Raw genomic sequence first — 20,839 nt, forward strand, 5'->3', positions numbered from 1 at the left:
GTCTCGCCAGGGAGAAACGCGCGCCCACCCGGAGCCCCAGCCGGAGCGGAGCATCTCCCGCCGAGGGTTCCGAGCCGCCGGCCACCAAGGAGGATAGCGGCAGCGGGGTGGGGGAGTTCAGCTTCTCCCAGCGCCGAACCCCCCCTCCCCAGCCCCTCCTCCACTCCCGCCGCCAGCCGGCTGGGCCATTGCCCGCTGACGCCCCGGGCTGGCCGGGTCCCCATCGCAGCCACCTGCCCGCGCCGGCCCTACCCCCGGCCCCCAGCGCCCGAGCTGCCCTTACCTGAACCGGAGATGTGGACCCGGAGCGGGCGGCCCCGACTCGAGCACGACGACAGGTCGCTCTGCGAGCGGCCGCGGGGACTCGGGTCCCCGGGCAGCCGGCGCAGGGCAGGCGCTGGAGGCCGGGCGGGCGCCTCGGGCTCGGGGACCTCGGCCGCCGCCTGCCCGGCCGGCTCTCCCGGGGGCTCCGCGGGGCTCCTGCCCGCCTCGGCCATCGGCTCCTGGCGGCCCGGAGCGCGGGGTGGGGCCGGCGCCGAGGACCGCGCTGCCCGGCGCGCGGCTACCCCGAGGCAGCGACAAGGGCGGGGAGGCTGGACGCCGGGCGCCGAGAAGCTGGTGGGGAGGGCGGGAGGAGGAAGAGGACAGAAAAGTTTGCACAGGAAGGAGCCGCCTACAGCCGGCTCTTGCTCCCGCCGGCGAAAGCCGCAGGGTTCGGAGCTGGGCCGCCCTCTGTGCCCGCGAAGCTGCCCGCTGCTCCACCCCGCAGGGCCTGGGCACGGCCCTTTGCAGGATGGCAGCCATAGGGTCCCCTTTGGTCGTCACCCAAGTAGCAGGCCTCAGATTAATAGAGCTTGGGGCTTCAGGAGCTGGGATGCAAGGTCAAGGTTAACGATACTATTTTCATTAGGGGTGGGGGGGCACGTGGTGGGCGGGGGTTTTGAGGAAGGCCACGTACACACCCTTGAGCTCCCTGTGATGGAACCGAAATGATCATACCTAGTTTAAGGATGCGAAACTCGAAACTGCAACGCCAAAGGGCACTGGACTTGCTGATGCGTTCGTGACCCATCCTGGAGACCCTTAAGTCAATGCCAGTGACCTTCGCCGCTCACCCTTTACCCTCGAAGCCCTCTCTGCCTCCAACCTTTCCTGGGTTTCTGTCTGCTGGGTAGACTCGTAGGTCATGTTTATAAAGGCCAGGCTTCCAAAGAACGGAATAAATTAACACAGATTGGAAGTCTCAGTCAAAGCTTTCTAGCGGAAAGACTGGTCTCTCAGCTGCTGCTGATTGGAAATCAGTGCGTTACCACCATGCCTTGTATGATTGCTGATTCAGCTGGTGATTTCGCAACCTAAGCTTTATCAGTTTCACGATTAGGCCCCAAAGTTGTGACTTGCCCACAATCACACTCAGGAGTCACCACTCCTGAAAGCTCATGGCAGGGAACAAAGGTCCCTGGGTTCACCCACAGGCCTTAGAGAGGCAGCAGGAAGAGAAGGAGATTGGGGGCTGGGGGTGGGAGGAGGGTTAGCCTTTAACATTGATTGACACATACACCCATATTCCAGGTGTGATGTCAGACACTTTGCACATATGATATCTTTTCATAAGTAAACCTTAGGGCTTCCCTGGTGGCGCAGTGGTTGAGCGTCCGCCTGCCGATGCAGGGGACACGGGTTCGTGCCCCGGTCCGGGAGGATCCCACATGCCGCGGAGCGGCTGGGCCCGTGAGCCATGGCCGCTGAGCCTGCGCGTCCGGAGCCTGTGCTCCGCAACGGGAGAGGCCACAACAGTGAGAGGCCCGCGTACCGCAAAAAAAATAATAAATAAAAAATAAATAAATAAACCCTAGCAGAGAAGGTAAGAGGAAGGGGGGTCAAAAGTGAAGGGTGCAAGCTAGAGAGATACATGAATACCCACAGAGGCCTTTGTAGCAGCTATGTCATAATAATGACAACAGCTCGCCTGTAACGATTTAAAAGGGTTTTCACCTATCATTCTCACAGCAACTCTGGGAAGGGCCTTATTATCCCAGTTTTGCTGTGAGAACTCTCCAAATACAGGTCCGTTTCCACAGAGTCAGCCATGCTTCTCTGGTCCTGCTCTAAATGTCTCCTATTTTCCCACCTCTTTAAATGTACACAGCTTCAAGCGTTACTACGTTGCTATCTTGTGTAGTTTAGGACAGAAAAAAAGATGCCTCTGCTTCAGAGCATTAAGTTGCAATGTTTCAGTAGATAGGTCTTTGGTAGGATTGAAAGGGCCCTTGGAAGGATTTCCCCCTTTCCCTTGTAAGCGACATTAGATTATGATGGTGTTTCTCGTCATCATTTGCTATCCTGCGTGTTGTATTACCCGGTGATGCCATCTGTACTCCTCACGTCCACTTCCTTAGCGGTTAGGCTCCCCTTGTCAGCTGCCTTCTTTCTGGGGCACATTTGCCTCTTCTCTGTGCTTGGGTCTCACCCACTGGGTTCTCCCCATTGCTCACAGCAAGAGCACCTCCACCATCCTTCCAGGCCTCCTGCTTCTCCCTTTCAGGTTTATCCTGTATGTCACCTCTTTTGAAGGTAAATAAGTGAATAACTAAATATTCCAAAACACATGAAGTCTTCCCCTGCTCATTATTCAGTAATTTATCATTTCAGCTTTCACTCAGTCAATACCTACTGGAGTGCCTCTTGAGGGCCAGACACTGTGCTGCGTCCTCCATGCCCTCGAGGAACCCCTCAGCCCTCCCTCCCTCCATGCATTTTCCTTTCACCACCAAGCTTCTAAAGAGAGTAGCCTCTACTTGCTAGTGCCTGTTCGTATAGTCCCCCTTCCCCATCCGCATTCCTTCACTATCTACAGGATGACTTTCTGCCCCTGCTACTTACTGCATGGGCTGCTTTGCCACTATCACTTTTGAGCATTTAGCTGCCAAACAACGTACTGAGGACCTCTCAGGTCTGACCCCTGCTGCAGCCCTTGACACTCTGGACCACTTGTTCCTTTTCTGGACTCTGTGTCCCTGGTTTCTGGGACACTCATCTCACCTCTCTGCCTCCCAGATACCCTCTTCTCAGGTTCTCTTTTTTTCTGTCTGTTCTTACCTAATGCTCCCCTGGGGTCCAGCCTCAGCCCTCTTCTCTTCACACCTGACGTATTTTTTCCTGGGAAACCTCACCTTCAGCCTAAACTGTGCAGAGACACCTCCCAAATCTTTTCCTCCAGTCTAGAGACTTCTTTCCTGGTCTCTAGATCCCAGTGTCCAACAGGGCTTGTCTTCTGGGTGTTTCCTTGACACTCGGCAGTCAATGTTCCCAGAGCCGAATGCTTCCTCCTCCGTGAATCTGTTCTATTCTCCATCTAAAATAAATATCTCCAGAATGGGTTTCCACTCTGCTCTCACTGCCATGTCTTTAGCTTGAACCTTCATCTTCTATTTCCCCTTAAAGGAAGGGACTCTGCCTCTACGCTCACTTTCTTCCACTGAGCTCCCTTTCTCATTCCTAGCGTGATCTTTCCAAAATACTCACAAGACTTTGCCCCTCCCCCATTTACATCCCTTCAAAACAACTATCCATGCCACACGTTCAGGCACATGCGCCCCAGCATGGCGTATCAGGGCTTCTACATCCTGCCGCTGTTAGACACACCCTGCTCTCTAGTGTCCAGACCTATTTGTAGTTCTCTGTTCCTCTTCTAATGGTAGCTTTGCATCCCCACTTCCTCTGCCTGAAGCATCATCCTCCACCTTCTCTAACTTTGCCCAACTCACCAGCCACCGCTCATCCTTCGAGCCTCAGGTCAAGTGTCTCCCCATCCACGAAGTTTTCCTGATGCCTCCCTGACCTCGGAGCCAGGCAAGGGCCCTTCCTGAGCAGTGCCATAACGTGCCCTGTACATCTCTGTTACTTCCCTTTTCACACAGGATTGCAGATGTTGGGGTGCTAATCTATCTCTCCCTCTCCCTGTGAGCTGCCTCAGGGCAGAAAGTACCTAGACTGGGTTGTGTTCTCCCAGCACCACTGTGCGTTGGATGAATGAATCAGTTAATGAAGGCTATTTGGGCAGACAGACATTAACAAGTCCTTCCCTGGCAATTCATGGAAGGTGCTATGGAAACCCAGAGGAGCAGGACCTAACCTGTCTGAGGGAGAGGATCAGGGAAGGCTTCCCAGAGGAAGGGGCACCTGAGATGCACAGGCACACAGGATGCAGGAGGGCATCTGAAGGACACAGAAGCTTGAGAAAGTGGGGCTCCTCAGGACTCTGTAATAGCTGGAGAACAGGAAGTCCATGGGAAGTAGCTAATTTTTTTTTTTTTTTGGGAAGTAGCTAATTTTTGAGCCTGAAAAGTGGACAAGAAGTAGATTAGGATTCACTTTTCAAATGCCATTATGTATCTGCAATCCTAAAATGATGACATATCATGTTTATTGGGGGTTTTGTTTATTTCCAGTTTTGTTGATCTTATCTCACCCCTGGTATAAGATTTCAATTTCCTTAGCAATGTTCCTCAGCACCTAGGACAATATTCTGCCCAGCACTTAATAAATGTAGCTATTTGACAGACTGATAAAAAGAGAGGCAGAACATTCAACTTTTCAAAGCAAAATGTTTGTCAATGTTATTAGTTTATTTGTTTGTTCTGCTCTTTTCATTAAATATCATTTCTGAAAGCTTGGAAATAAAAACTGAAGATGAAAAAGGAATTACTTTTAATCACAGTGTTGTAACAGTGATTTAACACACCAAAATTATATTTTTGTTTTACCATTTTTTAAAAATTATGATTTATGTAAGATTATAAAAGACATAAATGAAAATGTATTGACTAGTTTGGTCTGCCCATTAATGCTTAGTACACCCTGCTTTCAGCAGAAGCACATGGATTATTATCATAACTGCAATTTTATTTTGGTGTCTTCCCATCCCCCCCACAGACACAAAGTTCCGTTGCTCAGACTTTATATGTAAAACACACACATAAATACAGTATATGTGTTTTCTTAGGAAATACTATTCCAAAATACATGGCATTAGAAATTAGTGTCTTTTATGGACAATATTGTTTCCTTAATACAGGTAGATAAAATCTCTACGAATGAAAGAAAAGGTTGTAAAATAAGAAAAGAAGAGGGGCTTCCCTGGTGGCGCAGTGGTTAAGAATCCACCTGCCAATGCAGGGATCACGGGCTCGAGCCCTGGTCCAGGAAGATCCCACATGCCGCAGACCGACTAAGCCTGTGCGCCACAATTACTGAGCCTGCACTAGAGCCCACGAGCCACAGCTACTGAAGCCCACACGCCTAGACCCCGTGCTCCACAACTAGAGAAGCCACTGCAATGAGAAGCCCTCACACCGCAAGGAAGAGTAGCCCCCGCTCACTGCAACTAGAGAAAGCCCGCGCACAGCAACAAAGACCCAATGCAGCCAAAAAAAATTAAAATAAATAAATTTATTAAAGAAGTGGCAGAGATCAGAATGGATGATACACAGTCAAAAAGAAATAACAGAAAGGCAAGGAATACAGATAATAAAGAGAGTTGGTAACAAAGGAAACGAGGGCAAAGGACCATAATATAGTGACAGTAGGTCTGCATTAAGGTCACATTAAAAAACAAAACAAAACAAAACAAAAAACAAAAACAAAAAAACCAAGAAATAGGAAACCAGTTTTGATGACCTCTAAGGTTTATTCTGGTCTGGGATTTGATGGTTCTATGAAAATTTTTATTTGGATTCATTTTAAAATTGAAGATAAAATTGTTTTATGAGAGAGGCCAAAGCTGGTTCATAGTTTTGAACCCAAACTACCATTTCTCTTTAAGGTACTAGGTTGCATACTCCTTCCTTTCTCCCTCCCTCTCTTCCTTCCTTCCTTCCTTCTTCTCCCTCTAAATACAGCCACTCTGTCCTAAGATGCCTAGGCTCTGCGCTACACACACAGAGATAAAGGAATCTCTCTAATCTCAGACTAACAGCCTAGGAGACAAAGGTGCACAAAGCACAGCAGGGATACAGCGGAGGAAATCATTGACCCTTTTTGGATGAGTCAGGGAAAACTTCAATGGAGAAAACACAAGCGAGCCATAAAAGTGAGTGGGGATGGAAGAGAGGAAAAGGCAGGGAAAGCTGCCAGGCAATGGGAATACCATGCGTGAGGCCCAGGGTAGGAAACAGTGGAGAGGAGTAGGGAGGTGAGTCTGGCTGGACTCGGAGGGGAGTGGAGAAGTGGTGGGTTGTGAAACAGAGAGGGTTGTCAAAAGATTTAAGCATAATAGTAACATGACCACAGGCATTATCTTTTGCTTCAGTTTGGATACTTAAATCTGATACCTAAGTGATGCATATACTTAATTTGTTGGTTGTTTTTAAGGATTAAAAAACATATATAAGGTGCTGAGCATAATGATTGGCATATACTCGGAACTCAATGCTCTAAGACATTGGGGATATGCATTATATTTCTTTTTTTTTAATATTTATTTACTTATTTGCACTGGGTCTCAGCTGCGCTCCTCAGGAGGGCTCCTTAGTTGTGGAATGTGAAGTCTTAGTTGCGGCATGCAGGGATCTAGTTCCCTGACCAGGGATCGAACCTGAGACCCTGCATTGGGAGAGCAGAGTCATATCCACTGCGCCACCAGAGAAGTCCCTATATTTCTTTATTTCCGTAAATCATACCCAACTCAGCTCCATCCACAAAGGTTACCCAAAAGACATTTTTCAGGATTCCTTCCTTCTCCTTGTATCAAACAAGAACTTTAGTACTTTTGCATTTAGGAAGATAGGAAGGGACTGTCCTAATTCTTAGTCCAAGGTCAGCTATAGCTTCTTTCACCTAGACTTCCAAGGCACCTGCATGTTGTGTCCAGGACACCCAGTCCCTACAGAAGCCATCCCTTCCATGTCCCGATTCCTTAGAGACTGTCAGAGAAGGTGCTAATGTCCCCATCACTCAGCTGTCAAAACTCTCAACCCCATTCCCAGTGGGGGTGGAAGTGTCCAGCACACCTGGGGATTACATCCTTCTTAACTGAACTCTCAACTAAAACCAGTTGTTGATGGGAATGCAAAAGTGCACAGCCACTTTGGAATCTAGTTTGACGGTTTTTATAAAGTGAAATGTACATTTACCCTGTGCCTCAGCAATCCCATTCAAGGTATTTGTCCAAAGGAAATGAAAACTTATGCTCATGCAAAAACCTGAAGGCAAGTGTTTATAGTGGCTTTATTCACAATCTCCAAAAACTGAAAACAACCCTAATAAGTACATCCATACAATGGAATACTACTTAGCAATATAAATGCATGAACTACTAGTACATACATCATGGAAGAATCTCAAAAGCATTCTGCTAAGGAAAAGCAGCCAAACTCAAATGGCTTTTGTACATTATTGTTCCACGTCAGTGACATTCTGGGAAAAGCAAAACTATGGGGGATCGAAAACAGAGCAATAGTTGCCGGTTGCTGGGAGCAGAGAGCGGGGGTGACTTCTTTTGGCTGATGGAACTCTTCTATGTCTTGACTGTGGTGGTGAGTAAACAACCGTTATTTGTCAAAAGTCATAGAATTGTATGCCAAGAAGAGGGAAATTTATTGTGCGTAAATTATACCTCAAGAAAAAAAAATCTTTCCTTCCCTTTTGGGACAATCCAGCCTAATTCTCTTGAATGGCCAAGACTTTCAGCAAACAGAGACCTGCTTAGAGGTTGCTCTGTGCTTAGAAATTTCTCTGGTCTGGAAGTCTTGTACTCACATACAGAAACATTTTTTAAATGTTAAAATGCTATTATATGGCTCCCAGGAAGCAAAGGTCCACCCTTCTGGAAGGGAGACAAAGTTCTCTTTTGTCCCTTCTTGATGCATCTCCAGTTGCATGGTGGTGGGAGTGGGAGGTGGAAAATCCGAAACAACCAAAACAAACAACAATAACAACAAAAACCAGAGATCAGTTTAGGGGTTGTCTTTGGACTTTGCAATTTTTGTTTGTTTTTAAGCTTGAACTTCCAGAAGGGGGAGGAGAAGATAAAAATTACCTTTATTCCTGGATCAGACTGTCCTGCAGAGAAATAAGATAATGTAACTTCTCAACAAGTTTTCTGTTACATTCTATCACAGAATAGCATCCCATCCCAGGATTTGTTCTGAAGGCTGGGTCTGCTGGAGTGAGGAGTCAAGCTCCAGGGAGCTCATGGAGGAACAGGGAGTGCAGCAGGGGAGGCTGAAAAAAGTAAACCCACAAACAAGGTCATTGCTCACAGTTGTAATACTTTGTAGAAAATTAATCGGGTGATCTGATAGGAAACAGCTAGAAGAAGGGCTCCATTAGCTAGGATGATCAGGGAAGGCCTTTCTGAAGATGGGACCTTTGTACAGACCTGAAAGATGAGGCATCCAAGGTACCAAGAGCACAGAGGGTGCCATTACAGGCTGAGGGACCAGCAGATGTGAAAACTCTGCTGGAAGAATAAGCTACAGAAAGGAAGCCAAGGAGGCTGGTATGTAACGAGCAAGTTGTATAGGGTGGGAGGGTAGGGAGGTAGGCGGTGGTAAAGGTGACCCAGAGAGGGAAGGGAGGTCCAGACCCTCCACTAATTCATGTGGAATGAAGTCAATGAAAGGTTTTAAGCAGGAGAATGACATGACCTGAATTACATTAAAAAAAAAATTCTGCATTTTTTTTTTTAATGCAAGTACTGATGGGTTGAGGGGGTGGGAGCGTTGAGAAAAGCAGTGAACCAGGGCTCACTGCAAGATTTTTGGCTTGAAAATAAGTGGTAAAATTAGCTCTCTTTTTTTTTTAAGGGACAGAAATGAGGAAGACTTGTTTCGTTCAATATTTTTTAAATGAGACAAAGCTATAATAATTAAAATAATTTGGTGCTCGTGTATTAAGAGTTGTTAAGACTTATTTAACAGGTAAAATGCACCAGGCATCCCTCTAAGTACTTTGGATGTATAACACATTTAATCCTCACGAAAAAACCTGTAAGATGGGGACTCAGTAGCACTATTTTAAGGATGAAGAACAAAAGCACAGAAAGCGTAAGTAAAATGTCCCAAGTCCAAATCTCGGAGGTAGTCTGGCTCCAGAACCAATGCTCCAACCGCATATCCCTACCTGTCCCAGGCCAATGGAACGTAATGTGGAATCCTAAAAAGTCCCCAATACACCTAAATCTTAGTCTATCATAAAGGTACCATCACATGGGAATCAATGGGAATTAGCCAATGAACAGTGTTTGGAAAATGTCCAAAGTATTTGAAAACTACTTTTTAAATCTTCCTTTGGCACATTCACTAATACACTAAATAAAGACAGATTAAAAGGGTAAATGTTAAAAACACACACACACACACACACAAACCGTAAAAATTTAGAAGAAAACATGAGATAGAAAAGCACTGTTTAGAAATGAAAGTAATGGAAGAAATCACAAAGAAAAGAAATCAATAAGTTTAACTTCATAAAAATTAAAAACCATAATGCAAAACAATTAAGAAACAAAGTAACAAGTAAATTGCCTTCCAGAAGTATTGTATCCAATTTACATTATGGTTCAGAAGATGGTATCAATTTATACCCTTCCTGCAGTGTTTGAGAGTACTCATCATACTTTGCCAGCGTTGGCCATAAAATTAAAAAAAAAAACATTTTCTAAATTGACAAGAAAGAAAATGGTAAGCGTTTGTTATTATAATTAGTATTTTTAAATGGTAATTCAATCACCTGTTTGATATCTTTATTGGCCATTTGCATTTCCTGTTTGTGAAATGGTTGTTCACGCACTTTCTCTGTTTATCTGCAGGAGTTTTAGCCTTATTGACTTGTATGAGCGCTTTACAGACCAAGAAGAGTACAATTTTTTTCACATTTGTAGAAAATGTATTTGCCCAGTTCATTGTTTACCTTTCAGTTTCTATTTCACATTTTTTGGAGGGGTTGCTATTGTTAATGGAATAGTCTTCTTTTTCAAGCCAGTTGCTGTGTATACAGGAAAGCTATCGATTTCTGTATCTCTGTAACCTGGTACCTACTAAACTCTTTTTAGCTCTAAGAGTTTTTAGTTGATTCTCTCTTGGGTCTTGGGGGTCTATAATAATACTGTCTAAAAAAAGAAGGGAGGGATGGAGTGAGTAAAGGAGGAAAGAAGAGGGCGTGGGGATGTTTTCTCCTCCTTGCTAATAATAAAACTCTTATTTAGGCTTGTTATGTTATTTTTTTAGCCAGAATTTCCAGTACCTTTGGTGATAATAAACATCAGGGTTTTTTCCTCTTAATCTAATGAGAATGTCTCTGGAATTTCACTCTTAAGTATGAAGCTGTCTTTTGATTTGATATAGATATTAATAATTATCATAGGAATCACCCTTCTAAGTTTTTTTAAAGCATATATTGTGGCAGGATATTATTCCTATCTACCAAAGATGGTAACAGAAAAGAAAGCAAAATTTTAAACTTCATGCAGAAAACACCCTAGCAACACTATGTATTGGGATAGCCAAGAAGTTCGTTTTGGTTTTTCCATAAGATATTATGGAAAACACGAATGAATTTTTTGGCCAGCCCAATATTTAGTTTGGCTGAGTTCAGGGGGAAAAAAAAAAGTCCTCCTCAACTTTATTCTATGTGTTGTGGACAATTTTTTTTAAAACAGTCCCTTGATTTTCCTTTGGGCAGTACTCCTTTTCCCTTTAAAAACAGAAGCAAAAACAAAAACAACTTCACTGAAGTTTAATTTACATATAACCCACTGTATCCATTTTAACGTATGATTTGATGAATTTTGACAGATGGACACACCAGCGAAACTGCCACAATCAGCATACTGACAATTTCCATCACCCCCAGAAGATCCCTCCTGCTTTTCTGCAGTCCGTGCCTCCCTTTGTCCACAACCCTGGGCAACCACTGATCTGCGTTTTTGTCGTTACGAATTTGTTGGCATTTTCTAGAATTACCCCCACTTCTACAAAGGTAGATGTGGCCCCTTGAAAGGTAAAGAAACTTGGCTCTCCTGAAGGTAGCCTCCCTTACGGAGCCATGGGTCCCCTGGAAGCACTGAAGATAATCTTCCTTCAGGAAATTAGTGAGTAGCTCTAATATCTGTGGTCAGAGAGGGTTAGTTAGACCATTTGTGTTTTGAGGGTTTACAAGGAAAAGTTTTCCTATTCCTGGCACTGAATTCTTATTTCCTGGGAAGGAAAGCAGAACAGATGTTCCAAATCCATAAGGGCTCAGACTCCAGAACTAGTCATGATGCCGTGCCGTGGCCCCCAGGATTCTGGAGATGGCCGTGTGTGTGAACTGAAGGGACTGAACCCAGAGAGGAGGGCATCTAGGCAAGGAGAGAGATGGCCACTCATGTGAGCCAAAATTGCTAACCATAAAGACCTATCATTTTGAAAATCCAGACATGGACCCCTAGGCCGTCTGGGAGATAGCTACAACGTGCAAGCCAAAAGAAGGGACCATGGAGAGTTACTACCTTGAAAACCCACATACCAGTACCCTGGGAATTTAGGGAGACCCCATGTGTGATTAGTTTCCTATTGCTGCTGTAACAAATTAGCACAAACTTAGTGGCTGAAAACAACACAAATCTATTATCTTACAGTTCTGGAGGTCAGAGTGCAAAATGGGTCTCAGTGAGCTAAAGTCAAAGTGTTAGCGGAGCTGTGTTCCTTCTGGAAGCTCTAGGGAAGAATCCATTTTCTATCATTTTTCAGCTTCTAGAGGCTGTGAGCATTCTCTGGCTCCTGACTCTCATCCACCTTCGAAGCTAGCGGTGACCAGTCAAGCCTTTCTCATGATGTCATCCCTCTGGTTCTGACTCTCCTGTGTCCCTCTTCCCCATTTAAGGACCTTTGTGGTTACACTGGGCTCACCCAAATAATCCCAGCTAATCTACTTATTTCTTTTTCTCTTCTTTTTTTTTTGGTCATGGCACATGACATGCAGGACCTTAGTTCCCAGGCCAGGGATCAAATCCGTGCCTCCTGCAGTGGAAGCGGGGAGTCTTAACCACTGGACCACCAGTCCCTAATCTTATTTCAAGATCAGCATATTAGCAACCTTAATTCCATCTGCAGTCTAAATTCTCGTTTGCCATCTCTTGTAACATATCCACAGGTTCTGAGGATTGGGAGTGAACATCCTTGTGGGGCTGTTACTTGGCCCACCACATGATGTAAACTGAAACAGCTGACTACAAAGACCTACCACTCTGAGAACCTATGTACAGGTGTTCTAGGCATGCAAGAGATGGTCATGCATGTGAATTCAATGAGCTAGCCATGGACAGGTGACCATCATGAGAACCCAGGCACCATCAGCCTGGGCACTCAGGAAGATGGCTATGTGTGGAAGTAAAGCGTGTGGGAGCATCCTCTCTTGAAGAACCCAAGGGGCCAGCCCCAAACATGCCACAGCACAGAATTATCGATAGAATCGTTTAACTCTGTAGGGCAGTTCACAACAAATTTCATAACCAGTACAGGAAGCAGCAAGAAGCAGGGCAGTAGTGGGCAGTCCAACAACAGTGGTCTCCCCACTGGAATGTGGAAGCTGGACTTATGTCTTTTTGGATAGCGTGAGTGCCTACAACAGCTCATGTGGAAAGAGGGAGATAATAAGCTTTCTGCCAAGAAGATAAGGGGGTATTGAGGCAGAATTAATACAAACAAGCAAAACACTATGAACAAAATTTTAAATAAAGACAGGATCCAATCCTGCACTTAAGGGAAAAAAAAAAAAGAGTAAGTGAAAAAAATCCTGTTATGTTGAGGATGAATCCAGACATGTGAGAACAAGTTTCAACATTGTGGACAAAAGTAAGGCAGCCCTGTGAGTTTCTCATTTATTATGTTGCTCAGTAGCTGATATAAAAGGATTTAGCCATGGCTCTTACCTTCAAAAATAAGCAAGATTTCATAGTATTGATAGTTTCTGGAAAACTGTAATGAATGTTTCTTTTTTATTTTTTTTTTGCGGTACATGGGCCTCTCACTGTTGTGGCCTCTCCCGTTGCGGACCACAGGCTCCGGACGCGCAGGCTCAGCGGCCATGGCTCACGGGCCCAGCCGCTCCGTGGCATGTGGGATCTTCCCGGACCGGGGCACGAACCCGTGTCCCCCGCATCGGCAGGCGGACGCTCAACCACTGCGCCACCAGGGAAGCCCTTGAATGTTGCATTTTTATAATTCCATTTCCCTTGTCAATGAGTAGCTACATGGATTAAATTTTAAATTTCCTGTGAAGAAAATTGGGAAAACACATAAAATATAGAGAATAAATCTTATACGGATATTCGAGGGAGTATTTTACATTTTGGAATGAACCTTTGAGCAGTTTTGCGGTCAGATAATGTGGGTTTTACTGATCTTTACAGAATGAATGACATTCTTTCTGGTAAGTTCCCAAGGTATCAATATTTATGGATGAAGAGACTGTGTTGTGAAGGGAACTGGGATGTGGTCCCCATCTAGAGAGCTTCCAGGGATTGCAGTCATGTGTGCTACACACGCCGCCATCTTTATTCCTCGATAAGAGACTCTACAGATAATAATATGCCAATCTGTCGGGCATGGCATCTCTTCAGATGAGCTACCACCTCACCACTGCACGCACTACCTTCTCTATTTTGACCAGTGTGTCAGGATAGAATCTTTGATAGCGATACAGGTCTCACCTATGTAGCCTCACATGGGGCTCTGATCATCTTATCAGAAGATTGTAGCAATTTCTTCTTCGTCAGACTCTGTCTGCCAGACTGACTCTTGACCTTCTCAGTGTCTTCAGCTACTGCAGTGAACAGCCCTCAGGGCTCTAAACTGGATAAGATCCTATGCCTGCCTCTTGTGAAAATTGCTTGAGGCTTCTTGAGTCTTCCTTACAGGTCTTACCCTTAGATTATTTCTTAGAATACCCTCACCCCAGTGCCTTCCCTCCCACCACTCAAATGCTCCACACATCTCTCTCGCAGCAGCACCTCATCATTGCTCAGCTCTGTGGGTTCCTTCTCTTCACACTGGACTCTGGTTCTTGAGGGCAACAGAGTTTTGGAAGCTTCTTATGGGCTGGCTTTATATCCTGGGCCCCTGACCCACGCTGTTGGCCTCTGTCTGAAATACCTTTGCTCCCACTGTCTGTCTACCTAATTAACTTACTCATACTTGAGAGACCTCAGTTCAAATTTTAATTCCCCAGGGAAGCCTTCTCTGACCACCAGACTAGATTGGGGTCCCCTGCCATATGCTTTCATAGTAGTCTTTATTTCATAGCATGTACCCCAGTGTGCAATATTATATTTGGATCATTTGTTTAATGTCCGTATTTCCCACTAGGGAGAAAGCCATATGAGGGAAAGAACTGGGTCTGTTTTCTTGCCATTGCGTCTGCCGGGCCCAGCTCAGTGCCTGGCCCAAAGTCAGGGCTAACTAAATATATATTGACCTAATGAAATAAAGGAGTAATGACTAAATGAATGAAAGAGTTTAGTATGATGGTCAAAAACATGGGCCCTAGGCAATTTAGGCAAGTTATTTAGCCTCTCTGTGCCTCTTATCCTCATCTGTAGAATGGGGATAATAAAAGTGCCTTACGAAAGGCACTTAATGAAACTGTATGTATGTATACAGATAGATCGACCGATAAGTAGATAAATATCCATATATGTATCTTTAAATATTTAGAAGAATGCCCAGCATATAGTAAGTGCTCAACAGCATTTACCAAACCTTAAAACTCCCACTCCCTGCGATGATCGGCACATTCAGCCTTTGCTATTCTAATGCATTTACCCTGGCTCACATTAATATCAATATTTCATCTAATCTCTTTGTATATTTTTAGTGCTTCTTATCCTCTGTCTCTACGTTCTCCAGGGCTGACTTATCTATCGGTGTAGCAGGCACAGGGCCCAGGCCCATAATACTTGTAGAGACCCACAGAAATGTTTTAATGTCTTCTAAAATCTGAAGGGGCAAAAAAAAGAGCTTTTAGGTTAAAGAAAAATATTTTAATATATAATATGAATATATTTGCCTTTACCCCAGCATAGTCATAAAATATATGCTTTATTTGTTTGTTTGCTTATTTATTTTTACCGAGGAGGAAGGGGCCCTTGAAGGCAACAGTGTCCAGGAAAGTCAAAGTGCAGCCAGGCAGTTCTCAGCCTGACAGTCTGCACCAGAGCCTTCACTCTTCAGTTAGAAGAAATGACAACAAAAATGCCACCATGGCTGTGTCACAACTTTTGTGCACCATCTGAATGGTTTCTGGTAAGGGCAGGCAGCTCCTTGAGAAAGCACAGCCCTGGCAGTAGGTGATCTTGCTATTCTGGGTCTACCCTCTGAAAGCACATGCGCTCCCCTAGAGCCGGGCTGCAGAGAGGACTCTGCTCCCTGCGGTCCTCTCTCTCTCACTGCTTCCTCAGCCCTCCCGCACCTCCTCACCCACAGGTTTCCCACCCACACTCACCTCTTTTCCCATCTCCCCTTCGTTCACTTTCCTCTCCCCAGCTGGCTTCCTCTAAAGCACTCTTAGCCTCCTCTTAGCTTTCAGCATCCTTCACCTCCTGGATACTCCCCTGTGTTTCCCACATTGCTTTGCTTCTTTAGCAATGCTTTTGGGTGCCTCTACCTTATCCCTCTCTTCCTTCTTGTCACTCATTATTCTTGCACGTCGTCTACTTCTCTTTGCATTGTAGTTCCTTTTGATTCCAATTTCAGGCACTCTTTATATCTGCTGCTTTATTTATTTTATTTTTTAAGAGCTCTGTGCTCTTAAGTTTTTTTTCTTTAATGTCTCCTTTCTCCATTTTGCCCAGTCCTTTTTCAGTTTTCTGTTAGTTCCTTTTCTTTTTTTCTGCTTCCTCTTCCTCTGAGGATGTGGTCCCTTACCTCTAACCTAACCAGGGCTGTGGAAACTCCACCCTCTGCTCTGATCCCCACAGCCAGAAAGGCCACAGGAAAGGAGACTTGATGTATGACAGAGACCTTTTCTTCCTGAATTGGGCCTCCATGCACAGACACTAATTAGATCATTAAGTTTTCAGTGAAGACATTGAGAAGGAGAGAAATAGAAGGCAAGTGGATCGCACATTCTGATGCTCAGCTGTGTATCAGGGTCAGAAAATTACCTGGGCCACCCACTCTCATCCAGAGAAAATGCGGCTCCTTTGTTTTCTTAGTAGTCAACCTGTTTGCCTTGCAGACCACCCAATTGCCCCCACCGCCCCAGCCCCCCACCAGTTGGTTGGTGAGCAAAATTGATTGTTCAATCTGGATTACAGGTAGACAAATCCCATAAATTAGCCTCTTCAGCAAATATTTAGGCTCCCCTTTGGGTAAAAAAGCTCAGTATCTCAGATGCTTCTCCATTCCCTGCTTCTCCCTAAGGTGGCAGGCTTAGCTGTTGTTCTCCAGGTGCTGGGAAGAAACATGGCATCCCTGCCCCTTCTGGTCTTCGGGTGCCAATATTTGTCCTGTTGATTTTCCCAGATGAAGCCTGAAGCTGCTATAATTCATGATCTGGTCTCTATCAGCCCACCTCAGCTCTCAGTGGTATGCTGGAGTCCTCTGAGATATGACTGTGAGCCCCAAATCCTTGGCACAGAGGCCCCAGGGAACCACTGGAGCCAGATTCCCTGTTAGGTTCTCTGCTACCTCTGGGTCCTGTCTGTATCACTGGAGTATCAAGGTCACCCAGGAAATCTACAAGCAGCCTCTCCTTCTGTCTAACAAGGCTCCATCTACTTAAATTTGCCTGTCAGCTTAAGAGGCTTCCTCTCAAGTCCTAAGTGGGAATCAGGAGAGAAATGTCCCTTCCCTTAGTCACCCCTTATTTATCTGACACATATAATAATAATAGTCTGTACTTAGATGAAGCTTAATATGTGCTTTGCGTGGTTTAATTCTCAGAACCCTATGAGGAAGATGTACTATTATCATTCACATCTAATAGGTGTGGAAACTGAGGCACAGGAAGGTTGAATGACTCCCTCAGGATCACAGAGCTCTGGAGTCGAGGGTGGAGCCAGAACGAGCACCCTGGTGGCCCAGCTGCAGAATCTGTCCTCTCAGACTCTGAGCTATGCTGCTCCCCTGCCTCCTCTGAGCCCCTTGGCCTCTTCCCTTCATTCCTCCTTCTACTCCCCGCCCCTGGGCCAGAAAAAGGCAGGATTTTATTTGCCCACGTCATATGCTCTCTCTACCCTGAAGCTGGTTTACTTACCATATAAAGAACGGCATGGGTTTGTTTTGTTTTGAACACTTTTCTTCTGCGTTTCCAGAGGGCGGCTGTATACTGATGTCACCCGTGAGGCGAACGTTTCATTCTCCCATTGTCCACTTCAGCGGAATTCTGGGAACTGCTGAGACTGGCTGGTGGCAGCCATCCAACTCCCATATGGAGATCCAGAATGTGTCCTCGAGAGCCTCACTCAGATATCAGCTCCACCCTCGGCAGCTCACTACATCCCGGAGGACATCAACAGCGTGACTGCATCCTCGGGCAGCAACAGAAGTTGACCAAGCCTGGCTGGGCTGCCCTGTCCCACTGGGAGATCAGGAGCAGTGACCATGGTAAGCACCCCGTGTACCTGCAGCTGCCCAACGTGTGGCTGCCGGCCCTGGTGGCTCCACACTGAGGCCCACCCGTTGTTGCAAGGGACAACTACTTTATCTTTCTACTTTCTTCACCTGGCACCTCCAGGTGACCTCAGACAAAGAGGATGGGATCGGGGCTCCTTGACCGTGTTGCCCACTGGGGCCCAAGGTTCCCCAAGATGAGCCAAGCACACTTGGAGATCTATTGTTTCTCAGATATCTGGATCCTCTATCAAAACCTTTAATTATACAGTTTAAGCCTCAGGGTGGTGTGGTTCTATTGCTCAATTAGCAGTAGCTTTAAGTGTGAAGACTGCAGCTCTGTAAAGCATTATATAATGTGGGAAGTGCCAGCTCTCCATCAGCCACCGTGTTCTAAAATGTTTCATAGATTTCATCCTTTTCGTCATTTAACAAGTATATTTTGAACAAACCTCTTCATTTCCAGACAAATCTATTTCTTATTCATTCCAAATTCTTTATCAACGATTCCCTACCTGGCATTCTAGGATTCTTATATGTCCTCAGGGCACTAAGGAAGGCCTTTCGTCTGTTTTCAGTATATCCTACAGAAATTGTACTTTTATGATAGGGTTGTAAAAATGTTCTTTGCCTTCAAGTGAAATGATAAATGACCCAGTGGCATTTATGCAGATCAGAAGGTCTGATTAGCACTCTTTAACTGAAATACATGGAAATGTAAATAACTTATTACATGATAAAATAAATTGGTTTGGAAGATGGAAACTTTCAAAAGGTGAGGTTCACACGTGCAAAGGATGCTTGATGAGAAGACAGGGCCCCACTACTGCCTTCTCACCATGGCTATGTCTACTATCCCTCTGAGAGTTCACAGTCTCATTGTCACTGTGAAAAATGTCTTTTATGCTGATTATACAATTGTCTGTTTCAAGGGACATCAAGGCACAGTGACTAAAGGGAATTTTTTTTTTTTTTTCAAATATGCCCTGGAGGTTCAGGGGCCACTGAGGTACTAGATCATTCTAGGATCAAAGACTGGATCATAAAAATTGTCACCCCACTTTATCACTAACTGGGGCTACTGCGATAGGTAATGATGTTCAGTGGATTCTCAGATCCCTCTCTTCCAGGAGACCCACAGCCTGGAAAGACTGGGGGCCCTTATGGCGGAGCTGTAGTTCTGGGAAGCCATTGACACTGCATCGAGAGGGTAAATGTCCTTATACCTGGGGTGACAAGTGGCTGCTGCCACTCCCATGTCTTTGCACAGACAGGAGAATGAGGGCAACAGCTACTTAGTGTCATTTCCTTCTTTAATACTTTAATAATACTTGTTAAAAGGAAACAAGCAGTCCCAAATGGAGTCAATTGTGCTAAACCCCACCAAGACTTAATACATAACTCACTGTAGTTTCAGCCTCTCGCAGGAGTGGAATTTTAAATCAGTCAGTCTGAAACTTCCTGGTCCACACTAGGGAGGTAATCTGCCCTAGACCACCTGCATTCCCTTAAGGAAAGGTGACCTTACCTGAAATAATCCACTCTTTGAACTTCCTTGTCCCACCCTCTTTTTGCCCATAAAAATCTTCTATTTTGTACAACTCCTTGGATTGCCTTTCTACTTGCTAGATAGGATGCTGCCCTTTTATGAGTGGTTGAATAAAGTCAATTCAATCCTCAAATTCACTCCACTGAATTTTGTTTTTTGAATACACTCAATAATTAGAACCCTGATTCATTGGAGGACTTCAACAAACGTGCTGCTCCGTGCCAGGCTCTGCCGTAAATTCAGGACTACAGAAAGGCAGATCACTTCCTGTCCTTGGGATGCTCACACACAGCCTAATGGGAAATGAGATCTGTATCCTAGCTACAAGATAATCCATGGACTGCTATATTAGTGATTGGAATGAGATATTAATGGGAACACACAGGAGGGAGTAAAACGTCTGGGAGGGAAGGTGGCGACAGAAAGCTTCACAGAGGCACTGACATTTGAACTGGCCTATGGTAAAATGAGAGGCAGTTTTCTACGGGAGCAGATGGGGTGGGGATTCTGGCTCTACTCTGAAAGCATTTGAGAAGACAATGAGCTTCTGATGACCTCCCTTTGAAACAGGAGGGAAGGCAGCAGGGCACAACCTTTAAAAGAAATGACATAGCCCTTGAGGAGATGACAAAAACTGGTTAGACACAGTTGGGCCCAAGATGGCGGAAGATTCGACTTCCAGTGGACCTTGAACCTCATTATACACTCATTGTAATACATTATCATATACTAAATGACACACCCACAGGCACCAAGACAGTTCCGAGGCTTACCACAAAAGGCCAAAAAGTGGACGGTGGCCAAGTTCCTGGAAATCCCTGCCCCTCCCCCAAAATAGTTGGAATAATCCTCCCACTCATTAGCCTATGAAATTACCCAGCCAATAAAAACTGACCACCCCATATTCCAGGGCCTCTCACCTTCTGAGATGCCCCACACTTTGCCTGTGGAGTGTGTTTCTCCCAGGGCCACTCTCGCCTTTTAAAATGGGCCGCATTCTGTCTATGGAATGTGTATCTCTCTAAATAAAACAACTTCTTACCTATCACTTTGCCTCTCGCTGAATTCCTTCTGCACAGAGACAGAAAGAATCCGAGCTTCAGAAAGTCCTGAAACCTACTGTGCGATTTCAATTAAAAGATAGTGGGGGCTTCCCTGGTGGCGCAGTGGTTGGGAGTCCGCCTGCCGATGCAGGGGACGCGGGTTCGTGCCCCGGTCCGGGAGGATCCCGCGTGCCGCGGAGCGGCTGGGCCCGTGAGCCATGGCCGCTGAGCCTGCGCGTCCGGAGCCTGTGCTCCGCAACGGGAGAGGCCACAACAGTGAGAGGCCCGCGTACCGCAAAAAAAAAAAAAAAAAAAAAAAAAAAGATAGTGGGTTCAAGTCCCGATCTGAGCTTTGGCTGGTTTTGAAGCCCATCTGAACTGTGCAGTTTCACCTTGATTAATCATTCCAAGTTTCTGCCTTCTTTCTCAAGCCAGCAGATTTTTTTTTAAGGAACATTTATTTATTTATTTATGGCTGCGTTGGGTCTTTGTTGCTGTGTGTGGGCTTTGTCTAGTTGCAGCGAGCAGGGGTTACTCTTCATTGCGGCTTTTCATTGCGGTGGCTTCTCGCTGCGGAGCATGGGCTTTAGGTGCGTGGGCTCAGTAGTTGTGACATGTGGGCTCAGTAGTTGTGGCGCACAGGCTTAGTTGCT

This window comes from Phocoena phocoena, chromosome 12 (genome assembly GCF_963924675.1).
Source record: "Phocoena phocoena chromosome 12, mPhoPho1.1, whole genome shotgun sequence".
In the NCBI taxonomy this organism is placed as follows: domain Eukaryota; kingdom Metazoa; phylum Chordata; class Mammalia; order Artiodactyla; family Phocoenidae; genus Phocoena; species Phocoena phocoena.